The 24,575-nt window shown below is 39.6% G+C and overlaps 1 protein-coding gene across 1 annotated transcript in view; it reads left to right on the top strand.

Moving 5' to 3' along the window:
• Positions 1–24,575, top strand: part of ADCYAP1R1 (ADCYAP receptor type I) — a 133,437-nt gene that overhangs the window by 383 nt on the left and 108,479 nt on the right. The window lies entirely within an intron of this gene.

Below are 24,575 nucleotides of genomic sequence, written 5' to 3'. Positions count from 1 at the left end.
AGGCTCTGAGGATGAGTCCGCCGAATAGATTTTTGCTTATTTCAAACAAAATAAATCTCCCTTTGCAAGTGGTGACAGGTTAACACGCTCGGCATGGGAATCACGTCTGTTTTTAACACAATATGGCTGGTAAATAAAACCTGATTGCTAACAGACCCGATGCTGCTCATAGCATTTTCGAGCTCAAGGCTCCCTTTTGCAGTCCTGCATCTTCACCTGCCGCAGAAACTCTGATTCACCCTTCAAGCAGGGCACCAGGACTTCTCTGTTTTTCAGTGGGGCAGGAGGAAAAATTGTGGTTAATGTGCTTTTGACCTCTGCTTGCCTGCTTCTGTGCCCTTCTCCTTATCAGTATTGGAACAGCTGGTTCTAATAATACCCTGTTTATGCCAAGCACATCTTAAGTCAGAGCGATAGCATCCAGGACCGACTGCTGGGCTATGAATTTCACATGTGAACAGTTCAGGTATGTATTGGAATCTGAAGAGTTTGCAGGCAGGGAGAGAAAGATAATGCAGCATGCTGTAGAGGACTGGAAAATGCATTAAAAAAAAAAATAAAAAAAAAGATTTGTGACACAGTTGTGTTTATGGCTAGATGATCATTCCACTAATACTGAAGCAAGTCTAGAAAAACTCCCTGCAAGTCAGTGGCTTTCCTCTGCATCCAATCTGCTGGTAAACAGAATCTGGCTTTTTTAGCTTGAGGAATATATTGGTGTAGCACAGAGGAAATTAAAATAATAAAATAAATATTAACCTAAGTGAGTAAGGCAGCAAAGTGACCTGGTTCTTTCTTAGGGTGTTATGGATTACTGTCTGCCTTGTGTATGCTAATTACAGTGCAAGTGTTGGATGGATGTGGCTGTACCCAATGTAACCAAGGTAGCCTTTTGGGTGTGCTGGCTTTTTTTGTTTGGTTTTTTTTTTTAAACAGATTTTCAGTTATTGTTTTCAGAATACACAGCCATCTCACTTCTCCATTCAGCCTATGTGACACTGGTCAGGTACAGTGGGGAAAGGTTTCCATGGCTAGCACATGCCAAGCAAAGGGAATGTATGGTTACTGAAGGTTTCTGCCAACAATAGCATAGAAAGCAAACTCCTTAAAGTGGTGTTGGTATAGCTACAGAGATAGAATGCATTATGCAAGCATTCATACTTGGCTGATGTGAAACACACCAATGCTGTCCTAAAATTAGTTGTCCTATAGGATGGTTAGGGCAACACTGTTTCAATTTGATGAATAATTAAGGAATGCTATTCACTGCAATAAGGGCAGTTGGATTAAAGTTGACATCTCTCCGTTCTGGGTTATGATAGGTTATGGTCTTTTACTTTTTTTTTTTTTTTTTTTTTTCCCCTGCTCTTATGTGCTGAAGGTAATATTTGCTGCTTTCTTGTTTGTTAAGGACAGCTCCAATTGATCTGTTACTGAACTGGCAATCTCTCGTGGAGCAGAAGGTTTCTGTTGTTTTGTTTCCTCCAGTTGAAGGCATGTGTGCCGTGACTGGAAGAATAACCAGTGGCACGGAACAGCCTCCAAGGTCATGGGGTGGGGGGGACCTTAAGTGTGATAAATGCACGTATTTATCTTTGAAGGGGCAGCAAACTTTGTAATCACTCCTTAACTTCAGCCTTCTGCTGGGGTCCCTTCAAGCAAACAAGAGGATTTGTTCCTCCCTGGAAATTTAAGATGTCTGCTGTTTGCACGGTGGTGCCGCCGCCGCTTGTAGCTCTCTGGATCTGCTGTTGTTGGTGTGTATGTGAAGCACAGAAACACAAAGGTAGGAGCTTTGTCGTGGGATGCCACCAGGATGAGAAAGCCAGAGATTTCTGAGGTCTGTTGACCTCCTTCAGACCTTTCTTCCTCACATCTCTCTTCATTTGGGTGGCTGAGCCGGCATCCTGGAGATATTTTTTCTGGGGTTGGGTTCCATATGTGCCTACGCCTTTGAGAAGTTGAGACCCATGTCCCCAGGCTGATTCATTTTCAATGTAGCAGATTTTGTTTTCCTTTCCTTCCTTCTGAGCACACTTAGTACAAACAGTCTAATTCCTAAATTAGCTCAGATTATCTTTTAATGAAACCAGAGTATTTGAGTTAAGAAGCACTGAGAAAAAATAAACTCAGGACAGGATGATGCTGTAACTCATATCTGGTGGAAAGAGCTGCAGAAATTCCAGGTTTTAGAGCTAGTTCTGATTTGACAGAGGAGTTATTTATCACCACAGTTGTCAGGAGAGGTGAACGGACAGCAGGGTACAGAACTCACTGGAGATACTGATTATTTTCTTTTTTACTTCACCCCTTTTTACTACTTGACCTGGGGAGTGCAGCCTCCACCTTTAAGTCAGCAAAGTCTATTTTTGTGTTGGCTTCTATTCATTTGTTTTTACTCCCTGTTCTCTTTTCACATCCAGCCTTCCCATATCACCTGTGAAGGCAGCAAGGGTGGGATTCAGTACATGCTGCAGTCAGTAAGATTTTGGAATGATATCACTGGTGCAGGAATAGAACAGCTCAACTGAAATGCACCAGTGAGGAACTCTCTCTTTTTTTTCCATCCACAACTTTAAAGTAATCTCTGCTGTTAATATATCATCAGGGATGGTTGCAACACCACTCTGCTTTACTCCTGCTACCCTACATGTACTGCATCCCCTGAGGAGCTACTTTCCCAGTTCCCTTAATGCTGATCTTGTTCTGTTCTTAAGAAATGCTTTGCATACAGAAAGGTGTTTGGTACTTTTCCACAATGCAAACAAGCACTAGAATTCATGTGTCTGAGGTGGCTGTTGAAATGCTGTTCGGATTGTAACTGAGTGGGCACAAATATATGGGAAAAAAGGCAGATTTTTTGTTGCAGAATGCTTTGTAGCAGGACATCCAGCCCTCACCTCATTGTTTGCTTGTTTGTGGCTTTTTTTCTTTTTTCTTTTTTTTTTTTTTTTTTTATGAACACCCTTTGCTTTCTCAATCTGTTGATCTGTCTTAGGCTTGAACTTTTATCTCCAGCAGACAGACGAGGAACTCATGTAAATCAAGCCAGATTGTTCAAGTCTTGTTTATGTAATTCTCTGCAGTTCACTGATTGTATCTCCATGCAAGCTGATGGGCTGATCTGTAGAGCAGCCAAATTAATAATTCCAGGACAGGACTTCTTCAGAGGTGCTAAATCATTCTAGCTCCTGAAGAAAAATTAGAAGCATCATCACACAGAGCATTTCAAGCTAACATGGCTGTTGTGCTGAGGAATATTCACTTGGAAAGATTCCTGCACACATACACAGATGTAGTTGCAGGGGCTCTTGTTTGCTGCTTGGATTCTACACTGCTGTTGAATCCATATTCTGCTGAGGTAATCATCCCATGAAATGAGCTGATGTGAATTTGATATTAGAAGTTACCTGCCCTGGAGACATCCTGATGATCTTATTCCTGCTCATTCATGTGTCAGTTTTACTCCTGGCTGGCTTAAGGTAGGCCTATGCTCTGAAACTGCTCCAAACTAATTATGTGATATATTCTTTTTAAAAAGAAAGTTTACAAAGGTGTGAAAATGACTGTGTCGTGTTTTCTTTTGTTTGTTTGTTTGTGTTTTATTAAAGAAATTCTTCTAGTTAATGTTTGTATAATTTATAATCGACTCTAACATTGACAGAAAAGGGGAGGAATATTTATATGGCCTATCCTTCATACTAACAGTTATTGCAATAGTAATAATAATTATTTCAGTTTCTATCCTACTGGAAATTCTGAAGCCTAAGCACTCCTTACTGAAAATACATTACACTTCTGCCACATACGTTTCCAGGTTTGTCTGGCCAATGTTGAGGCACTTCACAAAAAGCCTCAACAACAGTGGCTTTTGCACTCCATTAGAGCTGATTGGGTTACGATTGCTTCGGAGCTGCAAATGGAAAGTTAATTATAGTCTGTTATCTCTGATTTGTTGGGCCTGCTAAATGGAGCTGAGGGTTAGGGCAGGAAAAGCCCTTTTAATCTGCACGGTGGGTTAAAAGCTTTGAGTCTTTATTTTTATTCTTTAGTTCCTAAGAATGAGGTAGATTTTGTTACTTTCTTTTCCTGAACAGGACAATATATGGTCCTGCTGACTGGGTGGGGATTCTAAAGGAAAAATTCCTTATTGAAGGGCCATGTAACAGAATGAAGTTCTTTTGCAGGGAGTAGATCCATCAGTAGGTCCATCCTGAGAAATGGAGGAGGTATAAATTGTCTCACTCTCTTAGATGAAAACTTGGCCCCCAGGGATCACCTTGAAAAAACTATCATTCATTTAATGTGAAGAAAGGCTTTCTCACTCAGGAAAACTATTTGGCAGCCTGGGTGATGTTCACTTACTCTTACATCAACATCTGAAAGCTAGATGGCCACATCCTAGCCACCCACTCCAGTTCACTAAATAGTAAGTGGGGAGGGTGCTTCATCTCATCCTGAAGTGGGTCAGAAGAATCACTCCATCAAGGTTCTAGCAGCAGCTGGCTCAGAGTTATCCAAAATTGATGAGTTGAAACCTTTCATGGTGTCTCAGAGATATTCCTGTGAAGAGCGATTCCCCTCTTGCTCCCATCTTTGCTGAGGGGGAAGATTAGTAATTTTTTGCCAGTTCAAAGCCATAGCAAATCATGATTGATGTTATGTTTTCTGAAAAGCCCAACTTGCTGTGGTGGCCCCCACATCTTCCTCACCCACATCTTCCCTTTATCCAACCAATGACAGGCTCAGGCTGTCCCTTGCAGGGAGAATTCATGCCACGTCTCCCAGGCAACACCCTATCTATTTGTGTTTGGTCTTTTTCCTTTTTTTTATTTTTTCTTTTTCTTTTTTTATAATATGTGTGTTCAATTTTGACTGGTTTTTTTTTTGCTTAGTTTGGTTTTTTTTACTAGTTATTCATCATTTCAAATCTCAGAGGCTTACTCCTTGGCAGGGAGTTGATGTAACACTTTCTTTTCTGTCTTCAGAGCATCTTCAATAATCAGTAAGACAGATTTGCCAGCTGAAGCTTGTGTGCAGTTTTGTGAACAGGTGGGGATGCATCAACACAGGGACACATCTAGGATGGCTACAGGATTTTCTGCAGGCAGATCCAAGCTTACTCTGCCTGAGATAGACAGAAACTGTGCAATGATCCAAATCTCACCTATAAACCTTACTTGTGAATAGCTGCACTGTGAGTTGCAAGAAGATGGAGATGAATGCTGACCAGACATCATTAGCTTAGGATTGACACATTGTGAAATGTATTTTGGCCATCTTGGAGCACTTGACATGCTTAGAAGTAGGTGACCTAACAGCTTTTTGCCATAAATCAGTAGCTCAATGATTTCTTATTATAATGCATCCAACCTCTGTCCTAAGCTAACAAAATCCCACAGTCAGTTGATAAATGGATTTAACTAACACCTTCCCTCTTAGCTATGGCCTTTAAAAATATTTACTGAAATCCAAAGAGTGAAAAAAAAATGCCATGAAGCTCTCAGAACACATTGGTATAGAGACTGGAATTAAAGTTGTAGCAGTAAAAGATACACTGCTTCATAGTGGAAAGAAATTATATTTAGCTGGAAAGAGAGTTTAAAATAGCTAAGATATCCTTAACTTTTAATTCCTATTCCTGGAATGATAAGGTTTTACGAAATCATAACATTTCTGTTTTTACTCTCAGTGCCACTTGTTTGAAATAAGTTTATAAAAGGGTGGGGTTTTTTAATTTCTAAAAAAAAAAAATATCAAATGTAAGTAAAAAGCATTGCCTTTTACAAAGCAATTTTTGTAATAATGGTATTTAAATATATAGCTAAATTCTGAAATGAGGTAACTGGTACCAAAAATCAAGTATGAGCTTGGGCTTAGTACATTTCTAAGACACTGGACACACAACAGAACTTTCTTAGAGCTGGCCTAGAAACAAATTATATAAAGAAAGCAGCACCAGTGCATTATATAAAAGTCCCATGTTAAAGTTAGTAAAGTTACTCATTTCCTGTGCTTTAGAGAGCTGGATCTTTGGATTCCTTCCAGCAGTTCTGTGCTTGAACTTAATATGCAGAGGAGATGAGAGAGCATCTGAAATACCGCAGATGCTTAAGCTCTTCATGACTAAGGCTGTGAATGTGTCACAGCTGTCACTGGAGCCTTGGATCCTACAAACCACACTCATTCATTCGAGTCACATGAAGTTTGACAGCTTGCATGGTGGTTTTTTGTGTTAGTGAATGGGTTAGTTAGCTGAGATGATTATGTACAGTGGGCGAACAGCTGGAACAAACTTCATTAGTGAATAGTACTGGGTGACTGCAGAGGAGAGAGCAGCAGGAAAAGCCATTATTGGCCATGTTGAAGTTGCTTCTCTGCAGTATTCAAGTCTCTATATTCTTTAGCTTTCTGTTCTCTGACATGCTCTTTGTACCACAGTGGGATGTGGTAATGATGGTCATGGAAAAGAGCCTTCAGGGATTACCAAACTCAGGATGGTGTTCAGAATATATGTCAGAATGTACCCCTGAGAGGCTTTCACCTCTGGTATTCAACTCCTTTCCTTTCCTCTGTATGGAAGACTTGCAGGTTTCTTTTGCTAAGATAGTTTCTCTAATGCTGAGTAGAAATGGGATTCAGGTTGCAAATAAAGACACATAAAGGTAGATGTATATTTTGAAGTGTTTACTATATCTAAGTACATAAGCTCTTGTGAGAGACAACAGAGATTTAGGATGTGGTTTATTCACATAAATATGGGTGCTAAGTGCCCTCTGAGATGCCCTGGGGTATCTCACATTCTCTGAGAGATCTCATAGAGATCTGTGGGTATGATGATTGGCTACATCACATCTTTTACCATCTTTATAAGGGCAGGTAAGATCATGGAGTCATAGAACAATTTGGGTTGGAAGGGACCTCTAAAGGTCATCTAATCCAACCCTGCAGTAGCAGGGACACCCTCACCCAGATCAGGGTGCTCAGAGCCCCCTCAAGCCTCACCTTGAACATCTCCAGGGATGGGGCCTCAACCACCTCCCTGGGCAACCTGTAGGTACTCTGGGTTATTGGTGACACCAAACACCAGCATTTAGGCTGCTGATTCTGAGCCCAGGACAGTGTCCAGTCTATGCAGGTAAATATAGGTATTAACTACAGATAGTAATAAGAGCAGGCTCTGTAACTTTTTAGTTACAGAAATGGTTTAATCTGCCATGTGAATCCTGTCCTGGGTTTCAGACCCTTCCTGATGGTTTAGAACAAGACAGATCAAATCTTGGCCTCAATGTTCTCACCACCACAAGGTTTCAGCTGATTCTCTTATACTCTCACACAGGGTTTGAAAATACCCGTTGGTATTGCTGTCCTGGGATGACACAATTAAAATATTGAGCCACAAAAGAGTGACTACATTCCAGGTGTATTTACTTAGCTCCAAATCATTCCTGGAATTATTTTCCCTGGGACAACCTCGAGCCTGCATTTGCCTTTCTCCAGACTCTACTACCACAAGCTCCTCTGGATCATCCGGTGAATAAGCCAGAAGGTGTTTTTCTTCCTGTGTCTCCCTGTATTGCAGCTGAAGTATTCCCATCTGGTGGTTCATCCTTTAGCAAGTTGTCTTGTACAGCTCAGTCAGTTCTGGTTCTGTGCTGGTACTTCAACCATTTTTCCCTTCACCCATGCATCACTACTGTCCTAATCTCAAGCAGAGGAAAAGGTCAATCCAGAGCAGATGTGTTGGGGTCATACCTATGATCTTGCATTATTTTTCTTATGACAGCCTGAGTGAATATTCCAGCTTTATCCTGAAACTGCTGGGTGTCCAAAACACAGCTCTTTTTCACCCTAGATTTCTTTCCCCTGTTACCTCTATGTTCTTTGAATGCTCACGATTTGTCAGCTTCAGTCTTTTGTACCTTGTGACTTCTTTTCCTAGATTTCTGGAGATGTAGGTTCCCTGAAGTGTTTGCAATTTTAATGCAAAAAAAGACCTTTTTGCCCAGGCTCTCTAATGCTGTTGACTGCACTACCTGGCAGGTCAGTTTCTTCAAGATGAAGAATGTCAGCTGCACACCTGCCTTGGGGAAGGTTTGTAGTGCTTGGCTTTGCTTTCTTTTTTTCTGTACTGCTCTCTATTTCCAGAAAACATGGAGCTGGGCTTAAGGTGATTAAAGCAAAACTCTTCAAAGCACCAGGCTTTATGGTTATCCTCGTAGGCCCAGATTCTTCAAGCTGCCAGGGACCTTTGCATGCATCAGTTTTGATATTACTATCCCTGAAAGAAAAAAAAGTGTTATTAACTTTTCAAGATCCATTTTATCTGTGGCATCCAGACTGGGCAAAATAAGCTTCACATCTTCCTAACAGAGAGAAAAAAACGGATATTCCAAATTAACAGCCTCCTTTTTTGACTCTGTTGTCCATTACAGTGAAGGAGCCCAGTAAGCCAGACAAGATGATCTAAAAAATTTAAGAGAGATCTAACCCTTTCATTTAAGCTGGTCAGACTGAAAGGAATATGCAGGTGTGTGTGTGTCTGAATGTCCAAGCTAATCCATCTCACACTCCTTAGCAGCATGTTGAAACTTGGATTTTTCTAAATCATCTTTGAGAGCCTTCATCCATAATGTTACAACTTGTAATTCATGGGCTGGTTCCAACCTGCAAAGTTTTCCTATACTTTCTGCTATGTCCTTGCCTTTTCCAAACTGCTTCAGCATTGTTAGAATAATAATTCTGCCTGAGCTTGAAAAATCACCAGCTTTAATACCTCAGTATTTACATCTGGCCTGCAACAAGTAAAAGATCAGACCAGAGATCATAGCCTTTACTACAGAAAACAATGTGCATTTGTACCAGAAATGACAAAGAAGAAGAAAGATGCTGTTTCATGTCTCTGCAGCTGTACTCAATGTAAAATAATCTCCATCTTTCCACAAAATGCATCTTAAAATTTAGAGTTCTTGGCTGATGCAGCAACTTTGATCAGATTGTTGTCCAACCATCCTCCTGCCTTAGACTTCCAGCAGGTCTAAACATTTTAACAACCTTTGTGGTAACTTTTTTCTCCTCTGAGATCAAGAACACTGAGACAAAATGACTGATTAAGGGAACATGAAGAAAGGAAAAGAATCTAATGTGCTCTAAATTGAACTGGTAGTAGTGACATCATCTGAAGCTGACCTTAGCCTTCAACAAAGACTTAGTGTCTAAAAAGATAGAAACTCCTCCATACTTAGTGAAATGAACCATACTGATTTGCCAGCCCATTTAATAATCAAATGAGCAAAGGAGTAAAGAAATGAACATTTCTCCAAGTACTTTCTGGTTCCCTGTACATGTTTTCCACAACCCTTTTTGCTATGTTCCTTTTTTGTTCATCTGGGATCCAGGCTCTTCTTACCAACACCATGACTTCAGCCAACATTAAGTTGAGATCCATGGCTGGCAGCTCTGTATTTTCATGCCTGACTTTGAAAAATGTTCTATGTGGTTCAACACCATATTCTTTATCAGCAAACTGTTCTCATAAGTGACCCAGAAGTGAAAATACAAAGCAGGCAAAAGTACAGCATGACTTGTACTTTCTTCACCTGTTCTTTTGAGTTTTTCTGTCTTAAATTCCTGTGAGCAGTTTTGGAAAAGGTCCCACACAATGTTTTGGAATGAACTAAGGAATAGAACCACTGTTATTAATGTCAGCAGTGGTGAAATAGTTGTCAAATACTGTTCCTGCTTGTTGCAAGTTGGCTTCACTACAATACATTTGAATCAACAAGGGATAACCCTGGTTTCTTAATATGTCTCTCAGCAAACATTTTGCCAATGTTCTTTGAATTCTTTTAACATAAATCATTTAAATGAATCAGTTTATATATTGAAACTTCTGGTGATTTCTTTGAAGTGTTGCTCCAGTAGCCATGAAACTCCACTGCAAAAATATGAGACCCTGCACAAAGCACCTGGAGAACTTACAGCTTAAATAGATTTCTACAATATATCTGTATTTCAGATACATCTAAAGGTGCACAAGAATGTAGAGTTAAATTCATTCTTTTTCCTCAAGCAGCCATTCAAAATAAATCAGAAAACTTGTGCCCCAAAATGGCCTTTTTTCTGCTGCCCATTAAGGAAGTTTGGACAACTTGTATATTTATAAAAATCTACAAAGTATTTCTTAAGTTACTGGAGAGAAATTCACTTTGATTTGCATAAAGGGATATAGAAAATGTCAAGAAAATCTTAACAGTTGAGTACAATTTCTCTGAAGTTTCAAATACTGTTGTTGTCACAACACTTTTCTAACACTCCCCATGGATTTACAAAACAGAGGCCTCTGTGTCAAGGATGGGACACTGGGGTTAATAGATGTGAAGCTGGAAAAAAAATTATCTTTATAGATTTATAGAATGTAAAAGTGAAAACTTTTATTCTCCCAAAGGATTTCTTAAAAGGATCACTGTCATTATCCTAGATTAGGATAATAAGGAATGATTTGCAGAAGACTCACAACCTCAGAGCTCTGATATGCTCAGGGAAGAAAAGTCTCGCTGTCAAACACGTAGCAATTGCTTAGGTTTTGTAATGTGCCTTTTTATTGTTATGATATGTAATGACAGAAATTTCTGTTGTCTTTTCAAGCTATAACTCTGTCTTGCTGTGGGTGAAACTGTTTTCAATGAGATTTGTTCAGTGAGGGTGCATTGGTTTGACTCAGCACTGGCCTGAGTCCCAATGGGACTGGAAAGGAAAAGGGATCATCATTTACACTGCTGGAAGAGGAGAAAACCAGGAAGAATTTTCCATAACCCACCAGAATCTGATTTCCAACAACAATTAATAGACAAGATAATTAACAAATAAAGGGAAAGACCACAATTGCAAACAATGCCCAGAGAAAACCATGGCCCAGAGATTGTTCTCATAGGCAGGTTGGATGGGACCATTTTAATCTGGGGTAAAGCAGTTTAGCAAAGTGGGTAAAAGTGGTGACATTTTACTTCAAGAGCATGGAAAGGTCCCAAACCTGATGTGTTTAGCAATGTATTTATAACACCAAAATTTCTTTTCCTTGCCCCTGCTATGAAACCACAACCAGCCACTGCAACTCAATTCATTTCCTTGTTTTCCCTCTTCACAAACAAGTGGCTGACAAAATTCTTCTGATACAAAGGTGGGTGATGGATTTAACATAAAAGCAAGGACTCCTGGCTGGCTGGACAGATATATTTTTACCTTGGTAAAGGATTGCTCAGTTGTTATTGAATTGCTGCTGCTGACAGATGGATTCACTCTGGTCCAGCTGTTTACTTGGAGAGAACAGCTTTGCTTTTAGACCTGTTAAGCATTTTTGGTCTCGAGGCCATACAAAGGAGAATTACAGAGAGACAGATTATGCTTTTACACAGTGGGAAGGAAATATACAAAACTAAAGACTACAAGGAGCTAGGAGCACACCAGAAGTAAACTTGTCTACAGGGAGATGTTCTGGTTCTTGGGTAAATGTGACAGAACAGAAGCCCTTGTGACTCTACCAAGGGACCTTAGGAAGTAGGATCTGATATGGACACCTGTCAGTGGTAACAGGAAAGTATTTTCAAAGCTTAAATTCTCTGAAATTATTTTATGTTAGTGGAGTCTTTCCACATGTTCCATTTGGCCCATTGTCTATAAATCTTACCCAAGTCTCCAGTGATTAAGACAAATAATCTTGTTCCTTAGGTGCCACCTGTTATAAACTATGTCTTTTTTCAATGAATTTTGCCACTATTTGCTTCTCTACTCTACAGCAGAACTCAGGACATGGGATATCTATATTCATGCTCCTGTTTACATTTCAGCAAAACATGTTGTTGGTCAAGTTCTTTATGATACAAGAGTCTCTGTGACTGTGAATACATTGACTGTGCAGATGCTGAGAAATTAAAGACCACCAGAGAACATCTCAGACTTTTGGAATTTGATTACTAAACTATTATTGAATTATTAAATTGATGTAAATTATTTGCATAGGCCTTTGAATGGGTTTGCAGACAGGTTAGCTCTGACTCTTATTTATAACTCCTGGGGCACAGTTCAGGATTCATCCATCATTGTAGAACACCACTCTATTTGAAGGGCTGGAGAGGTTAACCAATAATTATACTGTTGACTTCAGTGCAAAAAAGCTTACCTCTAAATTATTGTGAGGAATGAGGGGAGGTGAAGTATGGCTGAAAAACAACATCACAAGTGAGCAGACAGGAAAATTCTGTCTTGTGCCTCCCACATTCCCCAGTTCCTGTAGTATTCAAGGTTTCCTGGCAGTGCTGTTAGACTGCAGAGAGGAATATCCTAAAGCAAAACATCTTTGCTGAGTTATGACTCCCTGTCTTGGTATCTTATGTTGTGGCAAGTCTGGACTATGGCTTTTCTGGAGCATCCAAGTGAGCAGACCTGATTCTCCAGAGTTGGGAATTTTGCTGCACATCGAAGAGTTGTTGGCTGTGTATCAAAGAGTTTGTGTACTCAACTTGCAGATTCCTGGGCAGTCGTTTCCTTAGTGACAATAACAACAACAATTTTAGGGTATTTTCTTCGTGTCTGGCTTTAATGTTACAGATGTGTTCAGAAGTCAAAGAGTAAAACTGGCACTTCCCAGCAGAAAAGATTTTGGTTTTTTTTTCAGTTGGTTTTCTTCTCTCTCTTGTAGCTCGTGCTGGCACAGAGGAATTCTTGTTTATAAGAGGGATCTGCCTGTCTTAAGACTGTTGGCATTTGAAAGTCCAGAGATGCTGTGGGAGTGGAAAGAAAATATAGTGCAGGATTCTTAATGTATCTTGTAAATGGCAGCAAGTTGGGAGGTTCTCTCTGCAATGTGAGCGCTTTGGGTCAGGTAGGGTAAAGACACCTTAAAGCCTACTGAGCTGCAACAAGGAGGTGCTACCCAACTCTCCAAAGTAGGCTTCTAAAAAAGAGTAGGAAAGTGAAATAGAAAGAAAATTGTGTTTAAGAAACAAATCTTAACATAAACCAGCAACCTCTGTATTTTCTACTCTACAGAGTAGATTTTGAAAAGAAATTATGGAGCCTGATCAGCAGCAAAATAAATCAGCTGTAGAATGGGACTGCCCTAGCAATGAGACCCATTTTTTGTTCTGGTGATCACTAAAGAAACCCTGTGGTATGAACACCCAGTTTGCCTCTCAACAATTAAAGACCCTGAACAGAAATCTGAGCAGTCTGGCTTTGATTTCCAAGAAAACAAAACTAACTGAAGCCAGCACCAAAATCTGCAGTTTGGCAGCAGGGAGAACTTTTAGAGATCACAGGGTGCTAGTGAAATAGAGATGTAACAAGGAAAAAAAGAGAAAGGACTTATCAAATATGACAGAAAGAAGTCCTAAGAAGGGAAACCATGAAAAAAAAGTACTAAAGAGCAAACTCTTACCATATTATGAAATAGGAGGGCAGTCAGTACAGTCTCCCTCTTTAGCTCAAGAAGAGAGCTGGGAATCTGCACAAAGTGACTGAAGTCAAAATATGATTCATGCAATGGAGCTGTCTGGCTCTTTTTATTAACACTAAGTAGAGTTTAAAATATCTCTGCTTGTAATTTAATGCTAATAATTAACAGAGGAAAACTCAAGCCCTGGTGACCAGGAGCAGTACAGTCAGCTCACTAACAGTACATGATATTTTCTTCATTCAGGACATTATAAATAAAATTCAGTGTCATGAAGAACTTTCTTTTTCCTTCCACAGTCAGTGCAATGGGACTTAAAACAGAGGAGGTGTGTGCATTTCCATATGTGTTTCTAATTTCTGTTCAGTTCTGATAGAGTAAACCATGATTAAGCTATGAATAGTTATAAAGTTTATCAGAATGCATCATATGGCATGTTCTAACATAGCAAAATGGATTTACAATAATAATTAAGATGTATATATACTTAAAGTCTTTCTTAAATACATTCTTCATTTATGAAAAGGATTTCCAAACTTTGTGTCCCAAATCAACCTTTCTTTTTGGAGAAATAAAAATAAAAAACCTAAAAATGTAGATGCTAAATGGAAATAGTACTTATGATTAAAATATAGATTTTCCATTTGCTATTTTAACAATTTGATTTGAACCAATAATTTAAGAGGAAGTTCCTGATAACTAAGTAATGGGTTTGATTAAACTCAAGTCCTGGTTTGGACTATTTGTGCTGTTACATATTTTGCTCACCAGTGTTTGGAGCCAAATTTCAATCCTTCTTAGTAAACTCTTCCTTGCTCTTACACATTGACTTTTTTTTTTTTTTTTTTTTCCCAGTAATTCACCACTCTTAAGTGGTTCCAGCCTAGACCTGAATCTTCATCTTTTGATAAAAACACTGATCAGGGTTGACTCAGTTCTGAAAGACATGGATGGTAAAACTGGAGCTCACACTGTGCTCTGCGTGTGTGTTTTACATTAAACCACACAATAGTAGCTAAGAAAATGGAAGTGATTTTTCTCAGCTTCAGCCTTCCAGGCTCTTGGGTGGGTGAATACATTAGAGCAGAATACAAAATTAGGAGTTAAAGGATTCCCCAAGCTAAAGCAAAGAAATCCCACAAGGGATGCAATATGATATGTTGGTTATGTACTGAGAAAGGAGGAAGTAAAAGGGATGAAAAAAGAACCACAATGAGTTTAGGAAATTAAACTGACAATGCACCTTTTAATGTGCACTGATAAAAACCAATCGATTAAATGGCAAATGAAGTAGAAAGAGAATTTTCTGTATATTTTCTTACTGAAAGAGGCTTCTGACCACAAAATCAGAATATATGCGTTACTAAGACCAATTTTCCCCTTCTCTGTCAGAAAGAATGTTGATAGTTAAAATTATGAACATCAGGAGTACAGAACAATACATATAAGAAAAAGGAATAATAATAATAAAAAAATAATAATAATAATAAAAAAGCAGTTATGTTAAGGGAAGAGCTTGGGTATATGAGCTCTGTAGTCTTGTTTGAAGTCACCATCTCTTCCAGCCAACTCCACCATCTTGTCATCAGCTCTTGAATCTTCCAACTGAGCTGCCTTATGAGAGTGATCTTCAGACTGATCAGATCACATTGACCTTGGTTAGCAAAGCCTTATTATTTAAGCTAACCCAATTTATTTGGAGTTAATTGGGCTAGGCAATGATAATATGATCAGCTCGATGGGCAAATCAGAGGCAGTGCAGCATGGATTAGTATCTCTAAGTTGGCTGGGACTTATGTTCTTTTACAGCTGTCCAAATCCTAATGCAGGTGTCAAAAGCTGGCAGCTTTTCAAAGCACTCCTATAGGATATAGATACAATTGTGGGCATCTCATTTCTACAGGGGAACAGCAGAAGGAAAGAATTCCCAGGAAAAAAACCTCAAGTACTTTTCAGCTAATGCAAACATATTTTATTAACTTGCTGGAAAAGAGTTAAAAAGGAAAATATTGTGGAAGAATAATAAAAGAGAACATATTGATCAGAGGAGATACAGAACTGGTACTCAGAACTAAATTAATCCTATGTATATCTGTAACACTTGATTTACAGGGTTCTGAATATCCATCTGTGTATCTATGTCTAGATCTGAGGTACTGAATGCCCTCATTTCTCACACAATCTCTCTGAGCAGAGGTTTCTGCTGTGGGTCTGTCATTGGCTTTGTGGCTTCATTGGTATGGAAAATTGGAGTAGTAATCTGTAGTGAAATGAGGCAACCAGGTGCCACTAATTGCCAGAGAGTGAGCATGAGCTTGTGTCAATCCCACCTGTGCCTAATTAGGGTCCTTTTATTGGCCCCCGGTCCTGCTCATGCGCAGTGGGGGCCTGCCCTAATTAGGCACAGGTGGGCTTGACACAAGCTCATGCTCACTCCCTGGCAATTAGTGGCACCTGGTTGCCTCATTTCACTACAGTAATCCTAGCACAAGTAGGCATTATATCTTGAAGAATGGTGTATATTGAGGGAGGGGATTCTCCCCCTCTGCTCTGCTGAGCTCCCCTCTTCAGTGCTGGGTCCAGTTCTGGAGTCCCCAACACCAGAAGGACACAGAGCTCCTGGAAGGTGTCCAGAGCAGAGCCACTCAAATGCTCAGAGGGATGAGCACCTCCCTGGGAAGCCAGGCTGAGGGATTGGGGTTGTTCAGCCTGGAGAAGAGGAGGCTCCCAGGTGAGCTCAGAGCAACCTTCCAATATCTGAAGGGGCTCCAAGAAAGCTGGGGGAAGGCTTTGGACACGGGGGGGGGGGGGGGGGGGGGGGGGGTAGGGGGGTAGGGAGAGGACAAGGGAGATGAGTTAAAACTTGAAAAGGGGAGGTTTAGGTTGGACATGGGGGAGAAATTCTTTAATTTGAGGGCGGTGAGACACTGGAACAGGTTGTCAAGGGAATTTGTGTCTGTCCCATCCCTGGAAATGTTGAAGGCCAGGTTGGATGTGCCTTAGAGCAACCTGGTCTGGTGGGAGGTGTCCCTGCCCATGCAGGGGGGTTGGAACAAGGTCTTTAAGGTCCCTTCCAACCTCAGTCATTCTATGATTCTATGATTCTAATATTTATTTGTACGTAAAAGCATTGTGAAAAACTAAGATTGTTTCCAAGAGGTCTTTACATTTGTGAGCAAACTGGGGCATTTGATTTGTTTGGAAAAAGGCAGAGGGCAGAAAAACACTTGAACTTCCATTTCAGAAACCTTCTGATGGCTTTTAGATGCCAAGGAGGATGCTGACCCTTTGGATTGGAGCTGGATGACTGACACTGAATAACTTAGTACTTACAGTGTATTCATCTACATATTTATGACCTGCAAGTCCTAATGTCCTGGTTTGGTTTGATTTTTTTTTTTATTTTTTTTTTTAACAAAGTTGTTTCAGTGTAATGCTGCATTTAATTATTATTTGTTTGTTTAATTATTATTATTTTCATTACTGGCTTGAAAATAACAGAGAATACAAGCACTCCTTTGGAGAATATGAGGCAGAATTATTTCTCTAAAACCTGTGATTACTGCCCACCAAGAAAGGTTTTGTGACCAACTAGAGCCAAGCAGTACTGGATGAAATTAAACAATCCAAAGGGCATCTAAATCCATGTCACAGAATTTTGCTTTCATCTAAGTGGGAGACATGCACACACACAAAATGGGCAAAATATTATTGCAAAAATTATTCTTTCCCTCACACAGGATTTTCATTTAGTGTCTGTTTCTGGAAAAGGCAGTCCTCAATAAAATATCCATTTCTGTGGGCATATCTTGGAGCAGTCAAACTGTGCCCTGGAGGCTCCTCTAGTTCATGGCTCAGTGACTCTGCACCATCCTATCCAGGCTCCATCACAAAATCAATTCTGCCTCCAAAACAGCCTCACATTGGGCTGACTTCAGGTTATCAAACATTTACTTTTATTTGGCAAGAGGATCATTCTCTTGTCCTTTTCCTTTATATGTCCCTGCCCTGGTCTCCCCAGTGAGTTTTACATTTCAGAACAACACACAAACTCATCCCATGCTTCATTTACTCCAGCTGGCAAGAAACTCCAGGGACAGAAGTGAAGTTTGGTACATGGTGAAAGAAATACCATAAAATATGAACTCACCTTTTCTACTGCATGTGGAGGATTTATCATTATTATTAATTATTGTTGTTAATAATTGCATCATGATGATGATGATGATGATTATTTTGGTGGTGGCTTTTTGCTTAGTGCTACTCTTTGCTGCAGACTACACTCCCAGGGGGGAGCAACCAGAGTTTCCATTTTACCAGACTGGACTGATAAAAAAAATGTAAAAGTAACTCCAAGTTATTTTCTACTCCCACTACCTAGTTGCCAAGATTGCTTTCAAGCAAGGATGTCCCAGAAATTATCAGGCTATTGCCAATGCTCAAATGAACTATTAAACCTTGGCCTATGTTTTGCTAATTGGTTTTCTCACACCATTGGTGATGTCTCCTTTGTTTTTCATCCTGGCTCACTTTTAAATATCTATCCTACTGGGTATGGGAAAAGCCAAGAAGGCTTCTTCCATGTAGCTCTTTGCCATCTGCAAGCATGGAAGTCATTAATAATGCAACCCACAGAAATGAGGGCTTTGGGACATCTTTATTTCTCATCTTAATAAATTGCATCCTTTGGAGGCTGCTGAAGTGGATCTCCCAGTGCTGGAGATCAATAAAGCTTTCTCTTTCTTAGGTTGCTTTCCTTTTTAAAACATTTTTGTCAAATGTTGACTGGTGTTGTGTTTCTGTGAGAAACCAACCAGTGAAGCTGTGCCTGTCTCCAGCAATGTTATTGCAGTTATTTGAAGTTATTTTAAGAGATTAGAAGAAACCCTCTCCACAGAGCATGCAAGGAAATAGGGGAATAATGAAGAATTCCTCTATTTCACTGCAGTGCAGCTGTGAAATCTTTGACCAAAATCATAGAACTATAGAATGATTTGGGTTGGAAGGGACTTTAAAGCTCATTTAATTCCAAATCTCCTGCATGGGCAGGGACACCTCCCACCAGACCAGGTTGCTCCAAGCCTCATCCATCCTGGCCTTGAACCCTTACAGGGATGGGGCAGCCACAAATTCCCTTGACAACCTGTTCCATCATCTCACCATCCACACATGAAAGAATTTCTCCCTAATCCTATCCAACCTTAATCTCCCCTCTTCCAGATTACAGCCATTACCCCTTGTCCTATCACTACATGCCCTTGTAAAAAGTCCCTTTCCATTCCCTCCTCTTTTCCCCACTTTGTAATCCTTTAACCTCATAAATTTCCAAAGGGTCAAAGTCTCACCTCCAAAGTTATTGAAAGACAGATGAAGGTGATCATTATGGTAGAACTGTATCAGCATTTTGGGGCCAGAGATTTCAGTCATTTTGTATTTTCATCATCTAACCTAAATAACCTTTGCTTTCCATGACTGCTTCACCTGCTACTCAAGGCACAATTTCTTTAGTGTCATTTCTGCAGAGTTTAAATTACATATTAAAAACAAGGCAGAAGTAAATGACGACCTGAACAGAATTTAGATTTAATCTAATATGGAAAAATTAAAGGGAAGAATTTGGAGCAACAAGAAAAAAACATCTATTATTAAACACTTCATCTTATTTGACCTTAATTTGCTTCCCAATAAAAGCTGCTACTAATCAGCTGAGTGGACCTTTGGCAAACTTAGTCTTTAGGCTGAAATCCTGCTGTGTGTCTGCCTCCAATCTCTCTTCTCTTTTCCCTCAATCCTTCCTTCCCTCTTTCCAGATAGAAAACATAAATAGGGTGCAATAAATCCAATACTTTGAGATACATAATTTAAAACCCTCTACTTCGTGTTGTCTGAACCCAACTGGCTGTGCTGCCTGTGTCTCAGTAACTATACAAGGAATCTGTGGAAATCAGCTCAGTTTTAGAGACATAAACTTTAGTGGAATGATTCTCACCCAAGGCACCAAAACATCACCCATGGGGCAGATGTGTTTTCACTGCATCTTTGAAACTTGAGTCAACCAATTTAACAGTGAGCAGTGGGCTTTTTGTAAATGATTTCAGCCTGATTGAATTTACATCCTGATATCCTAGGTTTTACTGGTATGCATGACAATAAAATGTCAAAGCTATTGAGTGGAAAGGAAGAACATTTTGGTTTTCTTTTGAGCCACATGGAATATTCCTGTTCCACAAAATTTCTAAAGGAAACTGTGAATTATAGTCAGTTTAAGTGCATCTGATCTGGTGACCATTCTGTCAATTTATTAACTTCATCATCACACTTCTTTATATCGTTACTCAGGGTTTTTCAAATTGACCTTAATATCCACATGTAATATAGCAAAAAAACCCCTAATAGATTTTTTTTTCCCCTAATAGATTCCATTGACTCCTGTTCACACTGCTTCTCTGTGTAAGAATTCTGCTGTACAAAATTTAATTGCCACAGAAGTAAAACCAATGCTATAATCTGTACAACTGTTCTCATCTAGTTCGTGGGAGATTTTTTTGCTTTAGTTTGGTTTTTTTTGCACCTATTGAATTAATCAAAGAAGAGTAGCATATATCATGGCCAACAAAATTTGCATATATGCTTATGTTTATATGTGTCTGTGTGCTTCTATTAGACTGATTTGATTCTGTATTCTTCAGCCCTTCCCAGGCATTTTGCCCATATTTTGCCACCTTATAGGTTCATCTCATAGGGTATCAAAGGGCCAACTTATTTTGTAGAATTGTTGCATGGAAATCCATGACCAGATCATGAAGATTGATACAGACGTCATCACAGGCTGAGAAGGTGTTTACATGGGAATGGATTATTGCTATGCATTCATATTTACTTTTTTTCCTACTTTGTGGCAGTGCTGCCTTATTCTTAATAACAGTGAAGCAGTGGTATGTGAATCAAGGTGAATATTTACATTACTTAGATTTCAGTTTTTAAAAAGTAATCCCCATAAGAATCTTCAGTGTAGTAAGTCATGGGTTTTCATGTCTTTTATAGGCATTGGGCACTCTGAAATATGACCTCAAGTAAGACATTGTAAATGCTCTCAGCCATAGCTTGGGAAAAGTTTTATAACATGGAATAATTTTGCAGTTCTACCCAAGATATTATGACTGTCAGCTTTGTCAAAAGGCAGACTAACTGGACACAGGCTAAGGCAATGAGATGAAAGGCTTGAAAATACCTGCATCTGCATCATTGTGCCCTCTGATGTGTCTTTGCTTCATGAGACAGGGTGTGAAGGTCCTTGTGACCCGCTGAAATAAAGCAAAAAACACAGGAAAGAGACTTGGGTTGCCCTTTGTGGGAGAAGGAACTTTTCTGCCAAGGCCTGAATGCCCCCTCTCTGTCCATGTGTCTGAGCTGCACCCACCCTCATCTCCCATCACCAAGAAAATCTCTGCAGCCTTCACTGCATGAGAAGTGGATTGGTGGAACCAGGAAAAGCCAAGGAACCTGTTGCTGTTTTCTTCTGAAACACAAGTTCACTTTGTGCTTTAAGGTGGCTGGAAGGGATCCAGCTCTGAGTCAGAGGCAACCTCTGTTTGTTAGCACTGCAACCCACAGGTCAGACATCTTACCAAATGCTCACCCTAAATAGAGTTCTCTTAAAACTGTAGATTGTTTTACAATCCTCCACTTTTTTCTGGAGGGCACTTCCAAGATCTCTATCTGCTCATAGCCTGAAGCTTTCTTCTAATTCCCAGTTTAACATATTCTTCCCTCAAACACTGACTTGAATTTCAACTCCTTTTCTTCCTCCTCTGATTATCCTTGTACTACACTCAGAGCTGTCCTGACTCATCACAGATTCCTCTGAGCTAATCAAACTTATTTTCTGCTTTCTTAGCTCTGTTTTCCAAGATGTTGTCCCAAGGCAAGACCAACCCATCCTCATCTTTTCTTCACTATAGAATGAGCTGGAGAAAACAAGCCTGGATATAGACATTTCACTTTTAGACAGTTAAATTTATGTGACCTAAATTCCATTCCTTGTATTGCCAGAACATGTGCTGTGGAAGATCCTAATACTGTCCAAATGTAATGGGTTCATTAAGCACAAGATGGGATACAGCTGGGTGAGCTTAGCCTGTCTGAGGTGTGATAGAAAGAAAGGACAATAAGAAATGTGGGTGGAAAAAAAGTGTATTATGCAACTTGTTAGTGCTTGTGCAGTGACTTAACATTATCTTTCAGTGTAGGAATAAAAAACAAACATTTTCATCTCCTTAGGAACAAAAGAGACAGGGGTGTAATCCCAGTCCTGTTCTGGGATATCTCCTTGAGGACTGAACAACATGCACTTAAGGAATCACAAAACTGGGGGAATAATTTTCTTTACCTGTTAAGAAATCAGGAAACATTAGAGCTCTTCTTTTCTATTTTTTTTTTTTCACTCAATTAGGCTGAACTTTGGCTCATGGAAGCTTTCTGTGATGTTTCTTAGAGGTATGGAGGAGGCCAATAGCTATTTCTCCTGGAACATCACCATAAGTTGCCCAGTCAAAGTGCTCAGTGAAGTACAAGCTCAAACACAGAATGATTCCTGCAGGAATATAATAACAAGGAATTGTACTTGTAAGACAAAGAAAGATGGTTTGGACATCTTCTCTTAACACCTTGGTAATTTTTCCACAATTCTAAGCATCTTCTTGTCAATTCCAAGGTTCTATCAGGCTGTTTGCTGCATGCCAACCTCACATAATTATTCCTTTGACATCAGCTGACTGCTCATTGTATTTGCCACCTTCTCAGGTGACAGGTAACTCCATTTTATTACTTTGGTTCTGCTTTCAGGTGGGGAGGATAGACTGGTTTTCCAGAGACAATATGAGGTTGGTTTGTTGTTGCTTACTCATAGATCCATCACGAGCTGCAGGACCACTTCTCTGGAGTTTGCCTGTACTAAATTCCTTCTTGAAGATACCCCTGGTATTTCCTTACAACTGAAACCATGCAGCACTTTTCAGAGGCTACCCTGGGTCTGGGGATCAATAAACAGTTTTATAATGACAGCTTTATCTCCATGTAATCAGTTCAACACATCCACAGAGCTAATAAAAGGTGTTAGGGTTGGCCTCATATGCCAGTAAATATTTATTTTGAGTTAAGGAGTTGGCTTGAAGATATTATTTAATTTCTGCACTTAGGATGATCTTCAGAGGCACTGGACATAAAGTGCTCTTGTCCAGAGCTGCATTTTTCATAGAATGATTTGGGTTGGAAGGGCCATTAAAGAGCATCCAATTCCAACCCCCTTGCCATAAGCAGGGACATTTTCCTCTAGACCAGGTTGCTCAAAACTCCATTCAGTTTTTGCTTTTATTTTTTTTTTTTCTATCTGTGATAGATGTCTGCCTAGCCATGATGCTGTTGATCAGAGACATGTCCATCCAGATGGGTTCAAATCAGAAATAGGTGGCAATGTTTTCAGGTAGATAACAGGGTCCTTACCAGCTCCCGGGTAAATAATACAGCAATAACCAGGGCAGGAGATGCAGACCACCAGTCAAGGAATGCAAATTAATCAAGTAGCTCTTGTAAAACTTGGATATGCCAGATAGAGAACACTTTACTGGTTGTGGAGTAATGATGCTGAAGGACCTTGCCAAGCAGCACTTAAAAGCTCTGCTGAAAAAAAGCAACATGTTGTTACCTTTATGATCCCAAATTAGTTGCATATTAGCTATGAAGTACCACATATATCACAGATGCTTCAAAATGGTAATTGACCTGCCTATGAAGATAAAAATTTCTCATATAATTTTTTTACTTTGCCAACTAGTGCTTCTTAAATGCCCTGTATTTTATAAATATATCCCTCAGCCATGGTCTGTAGTTAAAGAAGTCATGGCACTTCACCAGGTCTCTGGAGAAGTCAACAATGTAAGGGCACAATAAATCTGATAAATAATACAGTAGGGAAAATAATGCCAATCAAAGCTGGATTAATGTTATGGGTGATGTTATATGGGAAATCTGCCAAGAAGATCAATCCTGTGCACAGGGAGTTATGAATTCTATTCCATCACCTCTGCTTTCATAAGTCTCTAGCTGCTGTAGGTGAAAAAAATAAGCCAGAAAATCTTGACCTGTAGATAAATTGATCCACTCGTGTCCTTCAGAATTTTCCAAGAGCCTGAAGCAACAGTTCCAACAAAGAGTGTTCCAAAGTCATCATAATGCCAAAATAGTCAGATCTCCAGAACAACCCTTTTGATGTCAGGAACCTTCAATGTTTTGTCTCACCTGTATGTATGAGGTGAACTGTTATATCATGCAAATTTTTGTTACTCATGAATGCCAGGCTTTTTAACTGGAGTTTCTGTAAAAAAATCTACCACTGGTTAATTTTATACATGATGCCCTGAAACTTTATGAACTTTCAAAGCTCAAGAAAAGCTGAGATTTAAGATCACACATATGAATAGATGGGATACAGTGGATTTGGCTTTTCAACTTTTTGAATGTCTTTAAAGAAGATGGATTCTACTTTGAAGGAAAGCAAGAATCAGCTGAGATGAAAAGAGTTGAGTGGTTCAGACAGGGCTGATTTACCTTTAGAGGTTTTCACACATCTGTTGGCCTGCTGTAACATTTTGTGGATGCTCTTTGCTGCAGTGAATGCAGGGCAATGAAACTGGGTTTAGCAATAGTGAAAGAGAAGCAAAACTAGATTATACTGACTCAAATTTGACATGAAGCAAGAGGGACCCATATACTTACTGTGTATTATCTGAGACACAACTTTGGAAGCTATAAAAATTTTACTGTCTGTCTGAAGCTTTAAAAAAGGCAAAACAAGGCAAAAGGAGAACAGGATATTTTCTCAAAATTAATAGTGAGTGCCACAAGGAGCTGTGATAGCTGAACCTGATGTAAGGTCTGGAAGTGAACAATATGTCAGCAAAATTAGCAGAATATCAAGAAGTTATTCAGATCTCCAGAAAGTGTAAATTGGGATATCTTGCTTCAATTGGCTGAGCAACACTGATTACAACCTGCTCTAGAATAATTTTGAGAAGGTTTTTCTTAAATGTTAGGAAAATTCTATGAAGCTGGAGGAGTAGGAGATGTG

Source organism: Calypte anna, chromosome 2 (genome assembly GCF_003957555.1).
Source record: "Calypte anna isolate BGI_N300 chromosome 2, bCalAnn1_v1.p, whole genome shotgun sequence".
In the NCBI taxonomy this organism is placed as follows: Eukaryota; Metazoa; Chordata; class Aves; order Apodiformes; family Trochilidae; genus Calypte; species Calypte anna.
This window is presented reverse-complemented; position numbering and strand designations above follow the sequence as displayed.